The following is a 19,938-nucleotide window of genomic DNA, read 5'->3' on the forward strand; positions in this document are numbered from 1 at the left end:
TGGATTGCAGATTTCCCGAACTCCCAAAGGGATTTTATCTCAAAATATAAATATCTCAAGTATTGAAGAAGTTTGGAATGGAGGAATCATATTTAGTGAGCACACCAATGGTTATAGGTTGCAAGTTTAGCAAGACTGATGACTCCCCAGAATTGGACGAGAATTTACATAGATCCATTATTGGTATCCTATTATATTTGACAACTTCAAGACCATAAATTATGCAGGTCGTTTGTATTATTGGAAGTTTTCAAGTAGCCCTAGAAAGAGCCATCTTCTAGCAACCAAGAGGATTCTTAGATATGCCAGAGCCACAATGGATTATGTACTGTGGTACCCTAGAGGTAAATATTTGTCACTAACTATTTATAATGATGCTGATTGGGCAGGTGATGTAGATGACTGAAAGAGCACTAGTGGTGGTGCATTCTTTCTTGGAGAATGTCTAGTTTCATGGTTGAGAAAGACGCAAGCCTTAATATATTTATATACAGCTGAACCATAATATATTGTAGTAACTTCTTGTTGCACGCAACTATTATGGATGAAGTAGACCTTGCAAGATGTACATGTGTTTTATAATCAATATATTCCTATTATTTGTGACAATACAAGTTCCATCAACATGTCAAAGAATCATGTTTTCCACTCTAATACAAAGCATATTCCAATCAAGTATCATTTCTTGAGAGAGTAAGTTACAAATTAGATTGTGAAGCTGGAATATGTACCTACAAAAGAACAAGTTGTTGATATTTTCACCAAACCACTCCCTAAATATTAGTTTGAGCATTTGAGGCAGAGGCTAGGAGTTTTTCCTCTTGCTTCTCTCCATTATATCTTCCTTTAAGAGGAACAAAGGAAATTGGTATACCTTCAACATATCAAGATAAAGTTGCCAAGCACATAGGATCAACAAGAAAGGGGAGGATTGTTCACAGGGGGAGTAAAATTGCAAGGGGATTTCATAATGTCTTTCCCGTTGATGTTAAAGGGGCATACATCTTGGTGATAAAATAAAAGAAAGAAGTCTTGGAGGAGTCAGGGTATAAAAGAACAACAATAACATTCCAACACAAGAGAAGTGCATCACATGGGGAGAAACCTTCATATTTAAGCATAAGCATATTTGGTTTGTCTTCATGATGATGATTTGCTTCATCAAGGTGTTGCCATGAATTCCAAAATGGGAGAATATTAGAAATGTATTTTCATTGATGGAAAAGCATGGAAAAAGATGGAAAAAGGATGAATGAATTTAAGATGTTGTAACTCATTGGTGAAGGTGTAGGACTTTTGGATCCATTTATAGATTAGAATATCATCTTAATTTCTATTAGAACACACTTAGATGCATAGAGCTCTGAAAGATATTTCTAGTGGTATGTGGAAGATTGAAAATGGCCTCTTTGATTAGTAGATATGGCCATCAAAGCCAGGTACCCCGAAAGCCAAAATTTACAAAGATAAAGTTAGTCAAGGTGGTCTTAGCAGCAATTAATTTTGGCATAAAACTGGTGGAGTAGTTGGAGGGAATAGGTTAAAAGGTGAGTAATTCATGGGCAGATCTACAACCATGCGTCCCTTGCTAAGTCATTAGACGAACTACGCGGGGTCAAATCACTCTAACATTAATGACAAGTGGGGGTCGTGCAATGTGCAGTTTTCCCAAACCACCGAGCATTATATTGATGATGGAGGTGAGTTTCACTAACCGCCCCCCCTCATTTTAATACCATAAGACATGTAGTGGCTAGTCGCAAAAAACCATAAGCTATTTTTGCTAGGGACCAGGCAGATTTTTCCTATAACATAATCTCATGTAGTTTTGGGGTTTTCAGGCACCCTAATGTGCTATTTTCGAGTGACATGTGTCACCACTTTGGAGGCTCTATGTGGCACTGATGGAGACAACATATATCCAGTATTTTTAAACTCACTTAAACCTTTCAATTTCTTATTCATATTTTTGTATGTTACTGTCATTAACTAAACTAGCGTATGTACACGACTACATTGAAGGAAAACAATGTATATCCAGTTAGCTAAATTTTCATATATTTCATCATATGTTCTACCCTAAGGAGTATGTCATTAATTCATTAGCCTTTAATTGAAAAATAAACATGCGTAATAAGAATAGAATAAACCATCACACATCAACACATGAGGACACCAGGATTTTTAGGTGGAAATCCAATGTGGGAGAAAATCATCGTTGTCGTAATCTTTGTCTTCATATTTTATTGTAAAGGAAAACATATTACAATATTGTACTCACGTAGACTCATACCAGTACACAGGCACCCACCTACAAAATGCTATAACATTTTCTTGTTCTCCAGCACCCACTGGAAGGGAGCTCCAACCCCCTGATATCATTTACCGAAACGCACTGGAAGGGGGCTCCAATCCCCTGATCATATTTAGCAACTACCACTGGAAGGAAGATTTGACTACCTCACTAAAGGGCCTAACCCTCATCCCCTCTATGGACCACATTTCATAATATTTCATACTAGATCCACCTAAACCAAAACATCAAATATGTAGGCCACTAGACCCACTACCATCATTTAAGCTCAATACCAATTAACAGTTCTGAAACCAATTATCACAGTATCAAATCACTCAATCATTGAACCAACTGAATCATCAAAGATATCACCGAATCTTAACCAATCAATGCAACTAGATCAAACTAAACCATGATATATCATATCAATGCACAACTACTCATCAATAGGAAAAACAATGTTACCCATCACAAAAACCAACTGTTGCTACTACAAACCATGATCAACCATATGTCAGAATTTATACGCTGCTATTCTGAGTCATAACCGGGTATGTACACTCTTCTCCTTAAGCAGATCTGTGTACAGATCCTAAAATATTGAACAACTGAGTCTAAATCATTGTCACACTAAATAAATCACTGAATCACATATTGGGCCCATCACAGATTACTGAACAAGATACAAATAATCACATAGTAGCATCATGTCTAGTCAACATATCATCCAATAAATAATTCAACCCAGCTAGAATTGTCAAACATAGATTATAATGAGAGAGAGATATCATTGAAAAACAATAGCAAACATAAAAAAACTAATCAGACATCATTAATAACTCGTACTGTAAAAACCTAGTAGATGTACGCAACTAGTATAAAGCACTTCTATGTATATACATGCTTATCATTCACCACACCTGTGTGCATATCTATCTATCCTGCAAAATATATATGTGACTACCAAGAAGTATCCATGTATGTACATGACTTCTCAATGTCAAACTCGCGTACAAATCTGTAATCATTGAGACATAGCTTCACTACAACACAACATCTATCAAACTCAAATATAGGCATGCAAACTGTTACATGTTGGGTATGTGTTATATTCTTTCCAAAACATGTGTAGGACCCTATATTAGGTGGGCATACTTACGTATGGTTGTGTGCATGCGTTTTGCACATGGTTTTGGGCATGATGGTTTTCTGCCCATGATATTTTTTAGATCCGGTCAAGGGAACTATGGTTATGTTCTAATACAGGGTTAATGGAATGGGCTTTATGAATGCTTCAGGATGTATGTATATGTATTGTAACATTGAAAGGAACATAATGAAAAATCAATCTAGTAGTCTCGGTTTTTGGATCTACAGGAAAATATCTATGTATTTGTTTTATATTCTCATCATTGTTTATTTTATACTTTTAGAATTCATCTATAGGTAATTTCTGTACAAGATTAAAACCCACATTTGGTATCAAAGTTTTTTCGGCTTCAAGGAGACGCCTTTGTTGTTGAGGGGTTTCGCCAAGGCCTGTGGTAGACCCTGTTTAGTGGGAGATATGTGGGATCGATTCTTGTGGTGAAAGAATATGATGAGCAGTGGAAATATGGAGATTGAGAAATTTAATTGTCATAGTTTTGTGTTGTGGAAACTCAAGATGGAGGATCTGTTGGTGGATAAAAATCAATGAATCACAGTAGATTCAGGTACTAAACCAACAATAGTGTCAAACATATACTGGGTGAAGTTGGATTAGAAAGCAAAGAGCATAATACAATTGTGTATCTTAGATTCAGTATTGTTGAATGTATTAGGAGAAGCTACAATGAACGATTTGTGGGACAAGTTAGGGACTTTGTACCAATCTAAGTCTCTGGTGAACAAACTCTTCCTACTAATAAATTTATATAACCTGAGGATGAATGATGGAGACTCGGTGACAGAGCATATGAACAAATTTAATACTATGGTAAGTCAGTTGTTATCTATTGATATTAAATTTTAGATGAAGACAAATGCATCATATTTTTTTGTTCTCTACCAGATTCGTGGGATAGTCTAGTTGTTGCAATAGGTAGTAATACAACTACCTTGAAGTTTGATGAAATAGTCTCATCCTTACTGTCATAGGACACGTGACGGAAAAATATGGAGGGCCAGAATGGAGCTGCCTTGTCTTTATGAGGATGGTCCCAGAACAAAAACAAAAACAAGTCCTCGAGTGGGAGATCTAGATATAGAGGGATATCTAAATCTCGAGGAAAAAATATAAAGGTGTGATCGAAATGTGGAAAGGAAGGAAACTTTGGAAAGTAATGTAGATCTAAAGATCCTGAGAAAGGAAAGGGATTTGATGATGATCCTTCTACAGAGGTGAAAACCGCCTCAGATGAAGATGGGGATGTGTACTTGGCTTCTTCTTCAAGTACACATGTAGATCATGAGGCATGGTTATTGATTATGGTGCATCCTTTCACTTCACTCCCCATAGGGAGTGGTTTTGTGAGTATGAGAAATATGATGGTGGTGATGTCTTCTTAGGGGATGATAGGAAGGCTAGAATCGTCAGATGTGGAAAATTCAAGCTGAAGTTGTAAAGTGGAAGGATTGGAATAATTGTGGGTTTTTTGCATGTTCCTGTATTGGCCAAAAATATGATTTATGTAATCAAGATGGATGATGCAGGTGTAAAAATAGTGTTCGAGAAAGATACATGCAAGACTGTTCAGGGATCACTAGTATTGATGTGGGGAGTTTAGATTGGAACTTTGTACAAGCTTCTAGGTAGTATTGTTATTGATGGGTGTAACAGTTTTGTAGTTCCTGAAAGTGGAACAGAAAATCTAGTGGTCTCTAGAGAAAATACCATGTTATGGAATCAAAGGCTTGGACATATTGGAGAGAAGGGCTTTGAATACTTCATGGTAATGATGTGGTAGAAGGTATGTCTGGTTGTTGTTTGGATTTCAATTTCTATGAACATTGTTTATATGGGATGCAAAGTTGGGTGATTTTACCTTCTGGTGCTAAGAGGGGGAAAGGGATATTAGAGCTTGTGCACAGTGATGTGTTCGGACCTGTGTTGGTTCTATCACTGGGTAAGTCTGTGTTCTGTGTATCCTTTCTAGATGACTTCTCAAGGAGCACATGGATATATTTTGTTAGGAAGAAATATGAAGTCTTTGACAGGTTTAAATAATTTAAGGATCTAGTGGAAAACTAAAACAAACAAGTTTTTTCAGTTGGGCGATAGTAGCCACTATAATGTGGAGAGATGACCTATATAAACCAAGAAAATAAAATTTCACCTTATAAAATAAGACCTTAGTAACTTAGTATTCAACCTTCAGGGAAAGATTAGGCACAATCATGCCAATTAGGTTACATGCTAAAATGCTGAAGTTGTAGATAAGACGTGAAAACAAATAATCTGAGGTGTGATGTTTAATCCTTGTTATTTTGTTCGCAACAACATTTAGTTTTCTAATGCATCAACTTGGTCAAGTATATAAATAGCATGTGTTCAAATAACAACATGAAATTAAAATTTTATGATAGTCATGAAAGTATTTTAACACAAAATAGCTATAAGGATCCCAATCAATATTGTGTACTACTAATTTCAACTTCAAGCTTTGGCTTTTGTTTAAATGGACGTGATACGAAGTATTTCCAATTTCCTAGTTAAAATACAAAACAAAAACAAATGAAATGTTCAAAATATAATAAAACAATAAAGGGAGGATATCATGGAATGAACATTGCAATTATAAAAAAATTGTTTACGTGTCCACCAATGTCTTGTCTAGCATTCCTAAAACATTTTCTTTCCCAAAATAACCATGATGTGAAAGAATCACAACATTAAAAACCATAGGAAACCCTACTAGAAACATTTACAAAGTCAATGGCCCAGGTGCCTGAAGGATCTCTAACAACAAATGAATCATATCCAAGACATGCTTTGCATTGTCTCCCCATCCCTTTTCCAATCATATTTCTTTTAGCCTGCCGACAATAGATGCAAGTTACAATCAAACGAAGGCATTGCCATTTGTTTTTATCTTTTTATATCTTTAAAATTTGAATCCGATTTGTTTCGAGAACATATTAATTCATATTTAAAGTCTTCCTAACATATGAGAAGGTATTAATCAAGCATGACATCATAAAAATCGACCTCAATGAGGTCCTCAAACATGGTAGGGCATATTTGTTTTTCTCAAAAGGTATATATCCATCTTTTTCAATTATATCAAGGTTCTCTATTATTTTCTCCTTATTTTCTTGGATATTAATTTGATCATCCATAACCTGCAACACAAGAAAATGCCAGTCAGTTCATTATATTATAGTTCTTGCCAATGAAAATGACATATGATTCTTTACAAATGAAATGAAGACATGCTTAAAATTAAAAATCCCAATATAAGTGAAGTTTTTTTTGTTTCTTAGCTTACAAATTGGAACATTTCCTGGGTAATTGTCAAAGAATCAAACATCAGCTAAGAAGTGCCCTTACCAAGTGAAAATGAAAGATCCCAATGTAAGTGAAGTGTTTTTTGCTTTTTAGCTTACAATTTGGAACATTCCCTGGGTAAGTGTCAGAGAATCAAAACTCGACTACAAAGTGACCTTACGAAGTGATAAAGTTTACTAGGATAAAAAGGCAAGGTTCTAAGAGTGACTAAGATAATGGGGTCTTGAAAGGGTTTTAACTTCACCATGGTATGTTCTTGAAAGATTAGAAAAATTAGACTTGCATCTAGTTTTCGAAGTAAAAAGAGGGAGACCTAAAATACAACTTGTTACAAGAAAAAATATGAAGAAATGAGGTTAAAATATACCCTTATATTGTATTTGACAGATCAAGATAACCTTTTGCTAGTTTTGGGGGATGGGTGATGGTAAAATTGATATATAAGGATGGAATGCAAATGAAATCAGTAAAATAAAATCCTAGAAGGCCAAATAATAGATACTAAGCCAGATAATCACAAAAAAATCCATTATATCCAAAAGGTATGCTACTAGGCCCTAAAGTAAGAAGCAATCTAGGTTGTGATAAGAAAGTGTCAATAAGTGGTCATGCAAATATGAAGAGTATCTATATCTTTCTAAGCAATTTCATTCTTGGGTATCTGGATAGCCAGTGCCTTGAGAGGAACTCAAACAAGGAACCTTATAATTATAACAACTCATTTGTTCCATTTTAAAAGGAGATGATTGGATTTTTGATACTAGTTAAGGTGCAAGATTGAGTAACAAACATTCAAATCTATTATTTAAAGTAACAAGTATAGAGCAAAGATGAATAGATACTTGGATCCTCTTTTGTAAGAACCTTTGTTTGAGGAAAATGAAAATCATAGTTGTGGTGACCAATTAGCTGGTAATAAGAATTCAATGCATGTGTAGCATGTGCCATAATAGTATTTGGAGTAAAGCATGGACCACCTGCTTCAATGGAACTACAGTCTACTCCCTATCCACATGCATAATCTATATTGTCTTGGAGTACTTTGTGATCTGCATTTGGTTTAGCAACACACCAAGACTTATCTGTTCTTGTAACTAGTGCAAGGGTCGTTGGTGTTAATAGCGTTGTAGAAATAGATGCAATGGTGGTCAATGTTACTGATGTTGTAGAAATAAGCACATGAGTTGAACTCTGGATCAAAAGCAAGTTTGTTAATCATTGTACATCAATGACTTTTAAGAATCCAAAAATATTAATTCAGATGGAAATAAACATGAGGAAAAACTCAATAAACAATGAATATTTAGTAGTTTACAATTACATAGTTGGTTGAATTTTCTCTCTAAACAAGTAAACATATTGAGAATGTTTAGAACTTCAAAACATGAGTATCAAAAATATGAATATAGCAGGTAAAGAAAACTTGGAGGTAATAAATGGCAGAGGAAATGCATAAAATTCTTGTACAAAATTTTGTTGTAAGAATTAGTCTCTTGATGAAGTAATTATAAATATTCTATTCTATTCTTCGAATAATAATCCTGATAACCTCACCGTTCCTTGATAATTTCTTGACTTACTCTATTCCCAAATCTGACATAAACTACCAAGGGAATCCCTAGGTGTTGTACAACATGTAAACTATTTTCTAAGAGTGGTTGAGCTAGTAGGGAAACACATCAAGAACAATAAAATAAAATTCTCAATTGGCCTCACTCACCATGATTGTAGATGCTTTTCAAATGATATCCAAAAGCCCAAAGGCATTATTGCTCGACTCCAGATCAAGTTGTAATAGAGAAGGGACTCATTTTAAAAGTGACTATTGATCACTTCAATGCTATCCCAGATGAGAATGCCATGAACCCTATCATGAGATTTGATGGCATCTAGGAGAAAGTCCAAAGTGTGAGTTGTAATCATGTGTAAATAGGGAGCTTAGTCGTAACCTTGTATAGTTAACTTATGTAATACAATTATGTTCAATGATTTCGCAGTCACAAAAGCAATGTTTGATGCATTACTGAAAAGGGATTTGACCATTTAAACAAACTTGTTGCCAAACATAAAACATGTTAGCATAAGGAGGATAATTTCCAATCTACCCTATTGTAGAGTTTATCATAATCAATCTTCAACAACAACATTTCCTGGCCAGTTTACCTAGACAACTCCATAGATTCCCACATTGTGATGATAATAACCAAATTGAATATGTCGTGAATGAAGTTGATCTTCTCAAACCATATAATCCATGTAGCTACCTTTTGAGCCCTCAAAAGACAAGGGTCTTTGCTCAAACCCTGTAAGATACATTCAACATAACGATAAGCCTCCTACTACTAATGGCATCCTTTATTGAATTCCTGGGGATAAACTTGATCAAGGCCTGATTCTAAAGGTCACCCATCCTTACATAATGGAAGATCTCCCTACCATCATTAGCAGGTCATCCCCAACAACATCCCACGTCATTTTAGAAAATTGAAAAGGAAAGTAATTGAGCACAGGATATTTCTTGTCCATCTTGCAGAGAACTATAAATAGTTCTTAGAATAATCATCTCTAAGCATGTATCTTTTTGTATACCAAACTTTTTCTGGATACCTCCTTTGTAGCCTTGACATGATTAGTGTAATCATACATAGAAAAAAGTTTATGGAAGTGAAAACAAACATGGACCTCAGACTAGAACATAAGTGAGAACATGTTGAAGTTAGGAGTGATCCCTACAATGGTCTCTTATAGGAGCAGGTTTCCAGGCTTGAGAATTCAGTTAGGTGTCTTGGGAGTATAAAGTAAAGGATTCTATTGATAGATTTCAAAAAAGTATTGAAGATATTGATTGAGTTGCTCATGCTCCCATTCTATCAGCCCTGCATGTATTATGATGTCAAAATATTTCTCTTCGTAAAAAAAAGATATTCCTCCTTTCTGTTGATTCAGAGTTGGTTCTAAAAAGAAGTAGTGGAGGATAGTCAAAGATACAATATTAGAGATGAAAATGTGACAATAATTGCCATTGAAGAATAGTTTTTTGAATATAACCCATGCTTTTGAAGTCTGCTTTTCCATTTGGGATAGGTCCATCACTTTTCTTAAAAGTCGAGAAATCTCTTGACCCCATCCTTTGCTAGAATATGCTCAGAGATGATACAAGTTTCTATTGCAATATCCTTGATGGAGTGGAGCTTTGTTATCATCTCTGTGTGCTCTATCCTTGGCTCTTTCATCTTCATCAAATTCTAGAAAACTACAAATGTTACAGATTTTTTAATAAATTTAATGGAAAGTTTCATTTGGAATGATGAGTTGAGATTATCATTTATCTGTGGATGCAAAAGAGAAACAAAAAAGGGCATCAACAATAGGTCTGGAAAATTATTGATATATATAATCATGTTACAATGCTAGAGCTCAGTGTTTCTATACGCAGGGTTTTGATTTTTTTGAGAAGTATACATCCCCGTTGGCTACCACCCCACCTCTAGACCTTTCCTTTCCTTTATGGAAAATCCATGTTTTGAATTACAAATCAATAAAAGCTGAGGCCAATGTCATTCTTAAAATACATTACTGCATAGAAGACTACATATCTCTCATGTCCCTTTTATTGGATATTACCAGAAAATTTTGTCAGCCTGAATCCATGACCTCTATACCACATATTAACCGATACAGTGGAAGCAACTTGCTCATATGGAATGTAATAGGAATTCTGCAGGCATTATGCGGTGTGATGTTTGTGGTTTGGTGTACAGTTTTGGATATTTTCCAATTTATGGCTATGTTCCTATGGATGAAAGACAACAAAATGATTAGAGGTCCTCCAAGAGTAATTCATCATCTGAAGACCCTTGCTGATGTCAAGGTTGATCTTGAAGACACTACCATCGTCAGAAAGGCTATTTATGAGGTTTTTATGTGTTTCCATTCTCAGTTATTGCACTACTTTTGGCCTTACATTTTGAAATCTTTTGGGTAATAATAGCATCTAATCTGATAATCAACATTTCATTACTGTGTAGACAATTAATGATGTTGTTATTGGGATGCTTAGTGCAGTGCATTTTCACAGTATTTTTGACCATTTATATGGTAAGTTGTCATTAATTTGTTCTTATTCACATGTCATTTCAATTTATATGTAAAATGTGTTACCAGAAATGGGAAAATGAACGAGAAATGGGACTAGAGGGTTTCACTCGATAAAGATGTGTCAACCCTATTATGTATATAAAATATTTAACAATATAAATAATAGTGTCAAGATAGGAAAGGAAACTAGAATATAATGAAAAATAAGGTCTCATGATAAAGCTTCTTGTACTATGATATGTTCATAAGCTTATACGTTAAATGTTTCTAACCATAAATCTTTTGAAAAAAAAATCTTAGTCTTTATTGGTTTTCCTTAACCCTTTCAAGAATTTTGAAGTTCTTAAGAGATCTGTGGTGGGTAAATTTCTCCATGGGGAATTCATTTTATATTTGCATGTTTCATGAGAGTTTCAAGCTACAATCAAGCACTGTATATATTCTTTGCATCCAGAAAATCTTAATATCACTGGTTTGTGTTTCTACCGTTGTTAAAAACTTCACATTTTAACTTTCTATCATGCGCAATTATAAAATTATTTGTTCAAATTAATTAACTTCGGACAGGTTAAGAAGTTGAAAAATTAGTTAGACTAGACCTTCCCCCAAATGGTTGGTGGCTCTCCCACTTTGTTACATGTTTTCCACTCTCACCTACATGCTCTTTTTCTTTGCTGAGTGCTCCTGCCCTGCTAATCCCACTAGCCTACATGCCCTTTGTTTTATTACCAATACCCCTAATGTATTAGTACCAACTTATCTATGTACCCTTTTATTGTTGGTCATCCTTAATGTAGCACTACCAATCATTACATGCCCTTTTCATGTTGGGCATCCTTACTATAAGTGATCAAGAGTTACATTCCCTTTTTATACTTGTTTCCCTCCCTGTATGGCTTAGCTAGCTACACAAACGTTTCATCCTAGGTACCCTTATGTACTGTTGGGCTAGGAACATGCCCTTTTATATTGAGAAGTGGGCACTCTTGTGTATTATTGAGCTAAATACATTCTGTTTTCATGTTGGACACCCTCATTGTAAAATGAAGCTGCCACATGCCCATTTGAAGCTAGCCACTTTGAACACACTACTAAGCTACATTCCCTTTTCATACCATCCAGCCTTGCCAAGTTCCTTACCACTGAGCCACATTCATATTTCATGTCATACATCCTTACCATACGATCATGCCCTTTTAATTCTAAGCACCCTTAATATACCACTACCACGTTAGTTGTTGGGTGCAGGAATTGCGCTTAAGCAAGTTCCTTAAACTTAGTTTTCAACGTGGGGGTTTCGTAAACTTAGAGACAAAGCACAGGAAATGGCAGAAGTGGTATGAACTTTTCCTATTCCTAATCCTACTTCTTAAAGGAAATTCTTGCAGAATCAGACAAAAAACAATCTTAAAGCCAATTAACACCAAGGAAACTCTAATGATGGAATGTAAAATAACAATTTGCAAGTAAATCAAGTAAAGGAAATTTCAAACAATTGAAACAATCTTAAATGTTGGAATGCAATGCTATGTTCATCTTCAGGTAGATAGCTAACAGTCTAAGAAGTGGGCCCTTGTAGAGATCTGTTTTCCTCTTGATCTTCCTTCTACACAAACAACCTGTTCTTGCACTGTTGCAATCTGCTTGCACTAGTGCAGGTATAGTGTTTCTGTGTAAAAGTATATTTTACCTCTCTTACTAAAGATTTATGTCTTTGTGAAGATGCTCTAAGCTTTAGGGCTTAGAGCACTCTGTTTCTATGATAAGAGACCAGCTCTTGCACCGACACAGATTTTCCTTCACCAAGTTTCTAATTACTTTCGAAAAGACTGAAAGAAGTGTTGAAAAAGAATTGAAACTGCAAATGAAATCCTGAAATAAATTGTCTATGGAAAGGAAATGTTTTAATTAATTAAATCTTGTAGAGGAAGTAAACTTCATGAAATGAAAGAAACTCAAAGTAATCAAAGAAGTAGTCTAAGTGATCTGCATGTGTCAACTCACTTTGGCAATCTACTCAAAGTGTTTATGTTCGTTAGTCATAAAAATATAAACTGCAAGTATAATGTGTCTGTGATGAATTCATGCAGTTGTTATCAGGTCCTTTAGAAATATGTCTTTAATGCTGAAGACAATTACTAAAGTTAACAGTTCAGTTTCTTGCAAAATAACTGGAAATGATATGCAGGAAAGAAATTCAATGTTTGCTGTAAAATAAATAATTGAACCGAAGTGCAGGAAGTTGCATGCACTGGCACAGGAAAAGGGCTTCCTGCATGATCCAAGTGAGAGAGAATTGAGATAAAGATTGCGATTAAAGGAATGCGAGAAAGGAATTCCAGAAAAGAAATAAATTCAACTAACTCCCAAGCCACGGATTTGTTTCACACTTTAACTACCAAATAGATTCAAATCAAAATTTAGAAATAAATATCAAAATTGCTCACACCACACAACTGCAAAAATAAATATTCACACTGTCTCTCTTAATACCAGAAGCACAAGGGGTAAACGAGCTTGGTTTGCTGGCCAACCAGCTCATTTCGCGTTTAAGAAATGGAAAAGTTCAACACTCAAATACGCATCAAAGATAAATTAAATACAGTGTATGAAAATCATGGCAGATTCCTTGTATTACTTGATCAACAAATGTACATAGCAGTGCAAGTCCAGACCAGAGCCAAGGGAGATACCCAAATTACATAAAAAATGAAAGTACAGTCGATGGATTGCTAGCTAGTTCTACCTATGATCTATATTTTATACATCCTTTTGACCTTAGTTGAATTCCACTAATTATAGACATTTTCTTATTCAGGCCTTTCGGCCGAATAGACTAACAACCAAAATTATAAAATTGGCCAACAGTTATAAAGGAACGTGTATCTTGCTTGGATGTAGACCATCTTTGGAAAGCATCCCTGATTGTGCGCCACTGATATCCTTCTTCAGTTCATCAACAACTAAACTTGGAGTCAAGGATCAAATCCGTCCTCATGGAAAGATTTAGCTCATAGAAATCTCAGACAGTCCTCGTGGCGGTGCAGGAATCTACCTGCACTGATCATACTCAATCATAATTAATATTAAGTTCATTAATTACTTCTACGAAATTAACATAAATTACAAGAGGTACTTAATAGAAGTGAAATCTATATAAAACTGGTTAATAAAGTGCTTTAGTAAATATTAATGTAAAATACGAAGCATGTGTAGGAATAGGTAGTTATCTTGGACTAGTGTAGGAAAGATAGGTTTATGTTGAGATAAAACAGAGGTTAATGTTTATAGAAATGGGGTAAAAATAGGGAAATTTGGGACACCAACATCCTCCCATCCCTAAGTTGTTGTGTATCATCACACTTTGCCTCTGTAAAAAAATCCTCAAAAATGAATGGTCAGCTCCTCAATCCTGAACTTCAATGTTTATTCCTGCTTTCACTATCTTCCGCTTTTTGTCTCGGGCTCTTCGCATCTTCTTAGTCATGTTCTTGAGGCATTTATAGCATTTGGAAGCCCGACAATTTCATACCTTTACTTGCTTCTTCTGCCTTTTTACCTCTGCAAGTAGCTCCACCTCGCTCTACTTCTGCCAGCTCTGCTCCTTCATGACCTAGTTCAAAGCCTCCAAGTCATGAACTTGTTGCTTCAAACCTACTATTCAAGTCACTGTTCAGTTAGAGAGTGGAGGGTGTCATACTAAGACCTTCAGGTGTGAATGTCTTCTTTGCAACAGACTCGAAATAGGTCCCATCATCATGAAGGTCAAAGCCATCAAATGTCTACATTATGATGTCGTCAAGGGTTTCTTCACTTGGGGTTTTCTTGTCATTGAGGGTTTCGATATTTCGATACCCTCCATAACCTTTGTGCCTTGTGCACTCAATTCCTCAGGGTTTTCAATGCCCTGTGCACTCAATTCCTCGGGGGATTCAATACCTTATCCATTTAAACCAACAGGGGTCTCAGTAACCTGTCTTTCCAAAGCAGTAGGGGCTTTAGTTCCCCATTCTTCTACAACAGTAGGGGCTTCAGTACCCTGTCCTTCTAAAATAGTAGGGGCTTTAGTACCCCATTCCTCGAAATCATTGAGGGTTTCCATGTCTGGTTCACTGAAATTATTGAGGGTCTCTACATGTTGTTCCTCTTCATCCTCATGATGCTCTGTTTGGACTTCACCATTACTCAATATCATCTTCCTCTTCCTTAATTTGCTGACAAAAGTAGACAAAAAGACATAGTCTTCTGCGTTCGCTTCATCTTCCATGGTGTGTGTTGCTACATCTGCAAGAACTAGGAGATTATGAACTGTAGGGGAAACTTGGGGTGATTCATCAATTATTATTGGAGAACTTGACTGGTTCGTCCCTTGGGAGACAGTCTTCCTCCTCACCAAGGTTCTAGTCTTTCTCTTCTTAGTCATGGGTGGAGTATTTTTGACAATCTTCTTCTCTACTTTCACTTGTGTACTTTCCTCTCGCTGCTTGGTAGGAGACGATGTATCTGCTTTCCTCTTCTTACTTGTACTCATGATAGCAGACTTCTCCACACCCCTCACTCGAAACTCTTTCAGGAATGTTTCCCAAGTTGCTCCTTTTTCTTCTAGCTTCTTCATGACCATAATCGTGATAAGCCCATGATGGTAGAGCTTGGTTGCAACTTGGCTCACGTTTGCACTCTACACACCCTTCACCATCTTCTCAAGACTTCTGAGTAGGTAGTAAGGAAAATTAATAAATTTTCCTGAATCGAAGTGCAACAACAACTGAAGATGATATGCAAACGCCAATGTATAGCGTCCCTCCCCAGTTACAAGTTTCTACAATATAAACAATAGGTCTTGCCATTTCCTGACCATGGCACTTTGTGGAAGTCCCTTCCTCCAGTCAACCTTAATCTTCTTGTTAACCACGAACTGGTGCCATCATTTCTTCACGAGCCACTCTTTTTTAAACTAGTGCTCTCCTGTAAGTGGCAAGCTTGTGGCTTCCACAATAGAATTCTATGTAACTTTGAATTTCAACGATCTGACCCTGAATTGGCCTCCTTTGAATGTCCTTGTGAACTCCAGTACCATAGCCATGTCGAACCCGTCAAACTTCCATAAGAATGGTAGGAACCCATCTTCTTGCAATAAAGCAAGACTGTTCCTGTACTTTGCGGTTTGCTCAATCTCCTGCAAAGACAACGGCTCACCCCTTACGGGTTCCATTTCGAACTGCACTTCCCTTTTCTGATCACAACCTCGAAAGAATTTCTACGAGTGACTCCAATGTTTGTCGTGAGCTTTATGGTAGAGGTTCATCACCCTTCGTATTTTCAGACTCACTCACCCGGTCATGATGGAATAACCCTTCATATCAAGTGTAGATTCATGTCAGCCTGCTGTGGGTGAATCATAATGATTGGGTGCAGTGGAGGTGTAGGCGGTGGTGGCGCAACGGTTACAATGATCAGTTTCCGGGCAAGGTAATAATGGACAAGTAATGCAGAATTATTTCAATGAGGGTCAATACAGGCTATCAGACAACAATACTATCCCACAGTAAGCATCATAATTTAACCAATACATACTTCAGCACTTATTAAAAAGATTAGATTTCAAAACCCTATACATCTTACACTTTAAATATTTTTCCTAGGTTAGTAAATAATGAAACAGAGTACCAATTAAAACATGAAATGCTATGATATATCAGTACACATGTATAGGAAAGTAAATATCCATAAATATCCTTGATAAAACACTCTTGGACTATGGGAATTTTACTTGCTTTCACAGTTAGCTATTTTCTTGCACTAAACCTGCTTGCACTGCGTTGTGCTGACACTGCGCATCTTGCACTAGGCACTTTTACCAAAACGAAGAATCTGATAGAACATAATTCTGTCGCTGGAATTAAAAAATTTTGCCTCAATATACAAGACAAAATTATTCTCCATCCTTTGGTGTTTCATGAGCATGCCTTCTGGATTGACTGCATCAAATTATGTAATCAATTTATGAGGGAATAAAGAAGTGGGAAGGGGGTAAAAAATTTTAGAATGGGAAGGAATATTATAGCAGGGATTCTAGAAACAATATCACCAAGAGGGATAAATGAAATAGGATGTGGGAAAAAATTCAAGGGAAAAGAGGGATTTTACGAAATCGGGCAAGGGTAGTTTCTTAGAAGAAAGAGGAAGGTAATTCATTGGGGATTTTAGAAAAGAAACTAGTGGGAAATTTCAAAATGGAAAATAGAAGAAAGGCAAAAGTTTTTACCTTGAAATCTGCCTGCACTGGTGTAGGAAAAAAAACTGCAGCATGAAGTAAGTGTTTCCTTGGATAAAAATGTCCATGCTAGTTACCGCAAACTTGGGTAAGTGCTTGGTTTCGAGAACCTGCTTCTTCTTGGTGGCAGCCATCATATCTAACAATCAAGTAACATTCTCTTTTTATTAAAATTTCGATCTTTCTACCAGCATGCTGGTTTTCAGGTTGATCCTTCTGCAATCATGTCAGTCAACTAATTTTCATAATTACAAGAATTTTTTTCTTTTTATTTTTCTTTTTATTATTTTTCAATAGGACAAGAAGGAATAAAATCTTCGATAGGTTGGTGTTACCACCTACCAACTCCTTTTCAAATGGCTGTTGGACTTGCTACATAAAATCTCCTTTAGTAAGGGGCTGAAAATATACCTTCAATCTATGCCTGTTTACTAGGAACACAAAATTTCATCCATCAATAGTTTTGATTTCTACTGCTCCATTTTCGAACACATTGACCACCTCATAGGGTCCCATCTAGCATATATGGAATTTTCCTTTAAAATATTTGAATCTAGAATCGTAAAGGAGTACCCAATCACCTGGTTGGAACTGCTTCTTCTGAATCGACTTATCATTCCACTTCTTGCGCTACTGTTGAACCAAGATGTTTTGCTAAACAACATCCCTTCGGAATTCATCTAACTCGTTTAACTGTAGAAGACGTTGCTACTATGCTTCAGAGAGATCTAGCCCCAATTAGAATGCAATCTTGAAAGTCTTGATCTGGAATTCTATCGACAAGAGGACTTGTTTTCTGTACACCAGCTCATATGGTGTGTGTCTTGTGTTGTTTCTCCAGGTGGTTTGATAGGCCCACAATGCTTCCGGTAATTTGTTAGCCCAATCCTTTCTATGCATATATACTGTCATTGTGAGGATGGACTCAATCACCTTATTCATGGACTCCACCTGACCATTTTCTTGCGGGTGATACAATGTAGATTTCCTATGTCGTATTTTGTACTACTCCATCACACCCTGCACCAGATTAGAAATAAACTACGGTCCATTGTCATAAAAAATTTCTCTACGCACACCAAATCTAGTAAAGATTTTAGTAAAAAGAAAATCAACAACAACTCTTTCAGTAGAAAAAGAAAGAGCTTTAGCTTCTACCCATTTCGTAACAAAATCTGTACAAACCAAAATATGCTTTTTATTTGATGATGTCGGATTTATTGGTCCTACAAAATCAATGGCCCATTTTTCAAAAGTCTCAATCATAACTTGAGGACATAAAGGCATTTCACTGGTTTGATTAGGTTTTCCAACTCGCTGACAGCTATCACACCGCTTGACATATTTTTTGGCATCCTTGAACAAGGAAGGCAAAAAATAGCCAGCTCGTAACACTTTGTATGTAGTCCGCTTATCAGCGAGGTGAAACCCTCAAGGTTTATCATGGGAAAATTTTAAAATATCAAACACTTCTTCCTCTCTTACACATTTATGGATAATGAGATCTACTCCAGTGTAAAATAGGTCTCCTTGGATCCAGGAATATGTAGCACTTTTAGGAAAGACATTCTACTTTTCATGAGCGGATAAGTGAGGTGGTAATTTTCTAGTGGATAAATAGTTAGCTATGTCGGAAAACCATGGGGATTTTGTCAACACAATAAAAATATGTTTGTTAGGAAAATCATCGTCAACAGGAATCTATTCACCAGGATTATTTAATCTTGAAAGATAATCTACTACTACATTTGATTTTCCTGGTCTATTAACAATAGTAATATTATATTCTTGTAACAATAGCAAGTGGTTAGTCACTCTACCACTAGTTAATGGTTTACTCGTCAAATATCTTACAGCTAACAACTCTTTTTCAGTAACCGTATAATTGAATTCAGCGGGCGACGAGTTTTTACTAATGAAATAAATAGCATAAGATTGTTTGTTTTCTTCTTGTCCTAAATTTGCGCCAATAGCAGTATCTGAGGCATTAGAGGAAATATGAAATGGTAGGGACCAGTTTGGTCCTCTCAAGACTGGTGCCTGGACTAATTTTTCCTTCAATGTCTGAAAGGACTGTTGGCAAGTTGTGGACCAAGAAAACTCACTATCTTTAGCCAAAAGTCGAAAAAAGGGGATAGCTATCCTTGAGAAATTCTCAATGAATCTCCTATAGTATCCCACATGTCCTAGAAAACCTCTCACTTCCATTTGAGTTTTGGGCATAGGAAGACTTAGAATGACTTCTATTTTTGTAGGGTCAACCTGGTTACCTTTGTCAGAAATAAGATGGCCAAGAACCACTCCTGCCTTGCACATTAACCTACATTTCTTATCACTCAAGGCAAGATGAGCCTCTTGGCAGTGAAGAAGCACTTTTTCTATATTCCTGATGACTTCCTGAAATGAATCACTAAACATAGAGAAGTCATCCATATAGATTTCTACGCTCTCAAGGTCAGCAAAAATACTCCCGCTTTTAGCCTAGAGAATGAGATTTCTAAGCTAAAGGTATCCATCCCTTTGACTGAAATCATGAAGAACAACGGCTATAGAGGACAGATTTCTAAAATGTTGAATTTGGACCCAATGTCCGACATGGTAAATGTGGAAGATGATTAGCCTGAAATGATTGCATGATTTTGTGCTACACAATGCCATGTTTGATTCCAGAGATTCTCACAATCTCATGCCCAAGGCTATCATGGATAAGCTTGGTCTGGACATCACCCGCCAATATCATGATCTCTATTCATTCGATTCCAGCAGAGTAAGGTGCATAGG

This window comes from Pinus tabuliformis, chromosome 8 (assembly GCF_031772625.1).
Source record: "Pinus tabuliformis cultivar Carrire ecotype Pingquan chromosome 8, CPIR1, whole genome shotgun sequence".
In the NCBI taxonomy this organism is placed as follows: Eukaryota; Viridiplantae; Streptophyta; class Pinopsida; order Pinales; family Pinaceae; genus Pinus; species Pinus tabuliformis.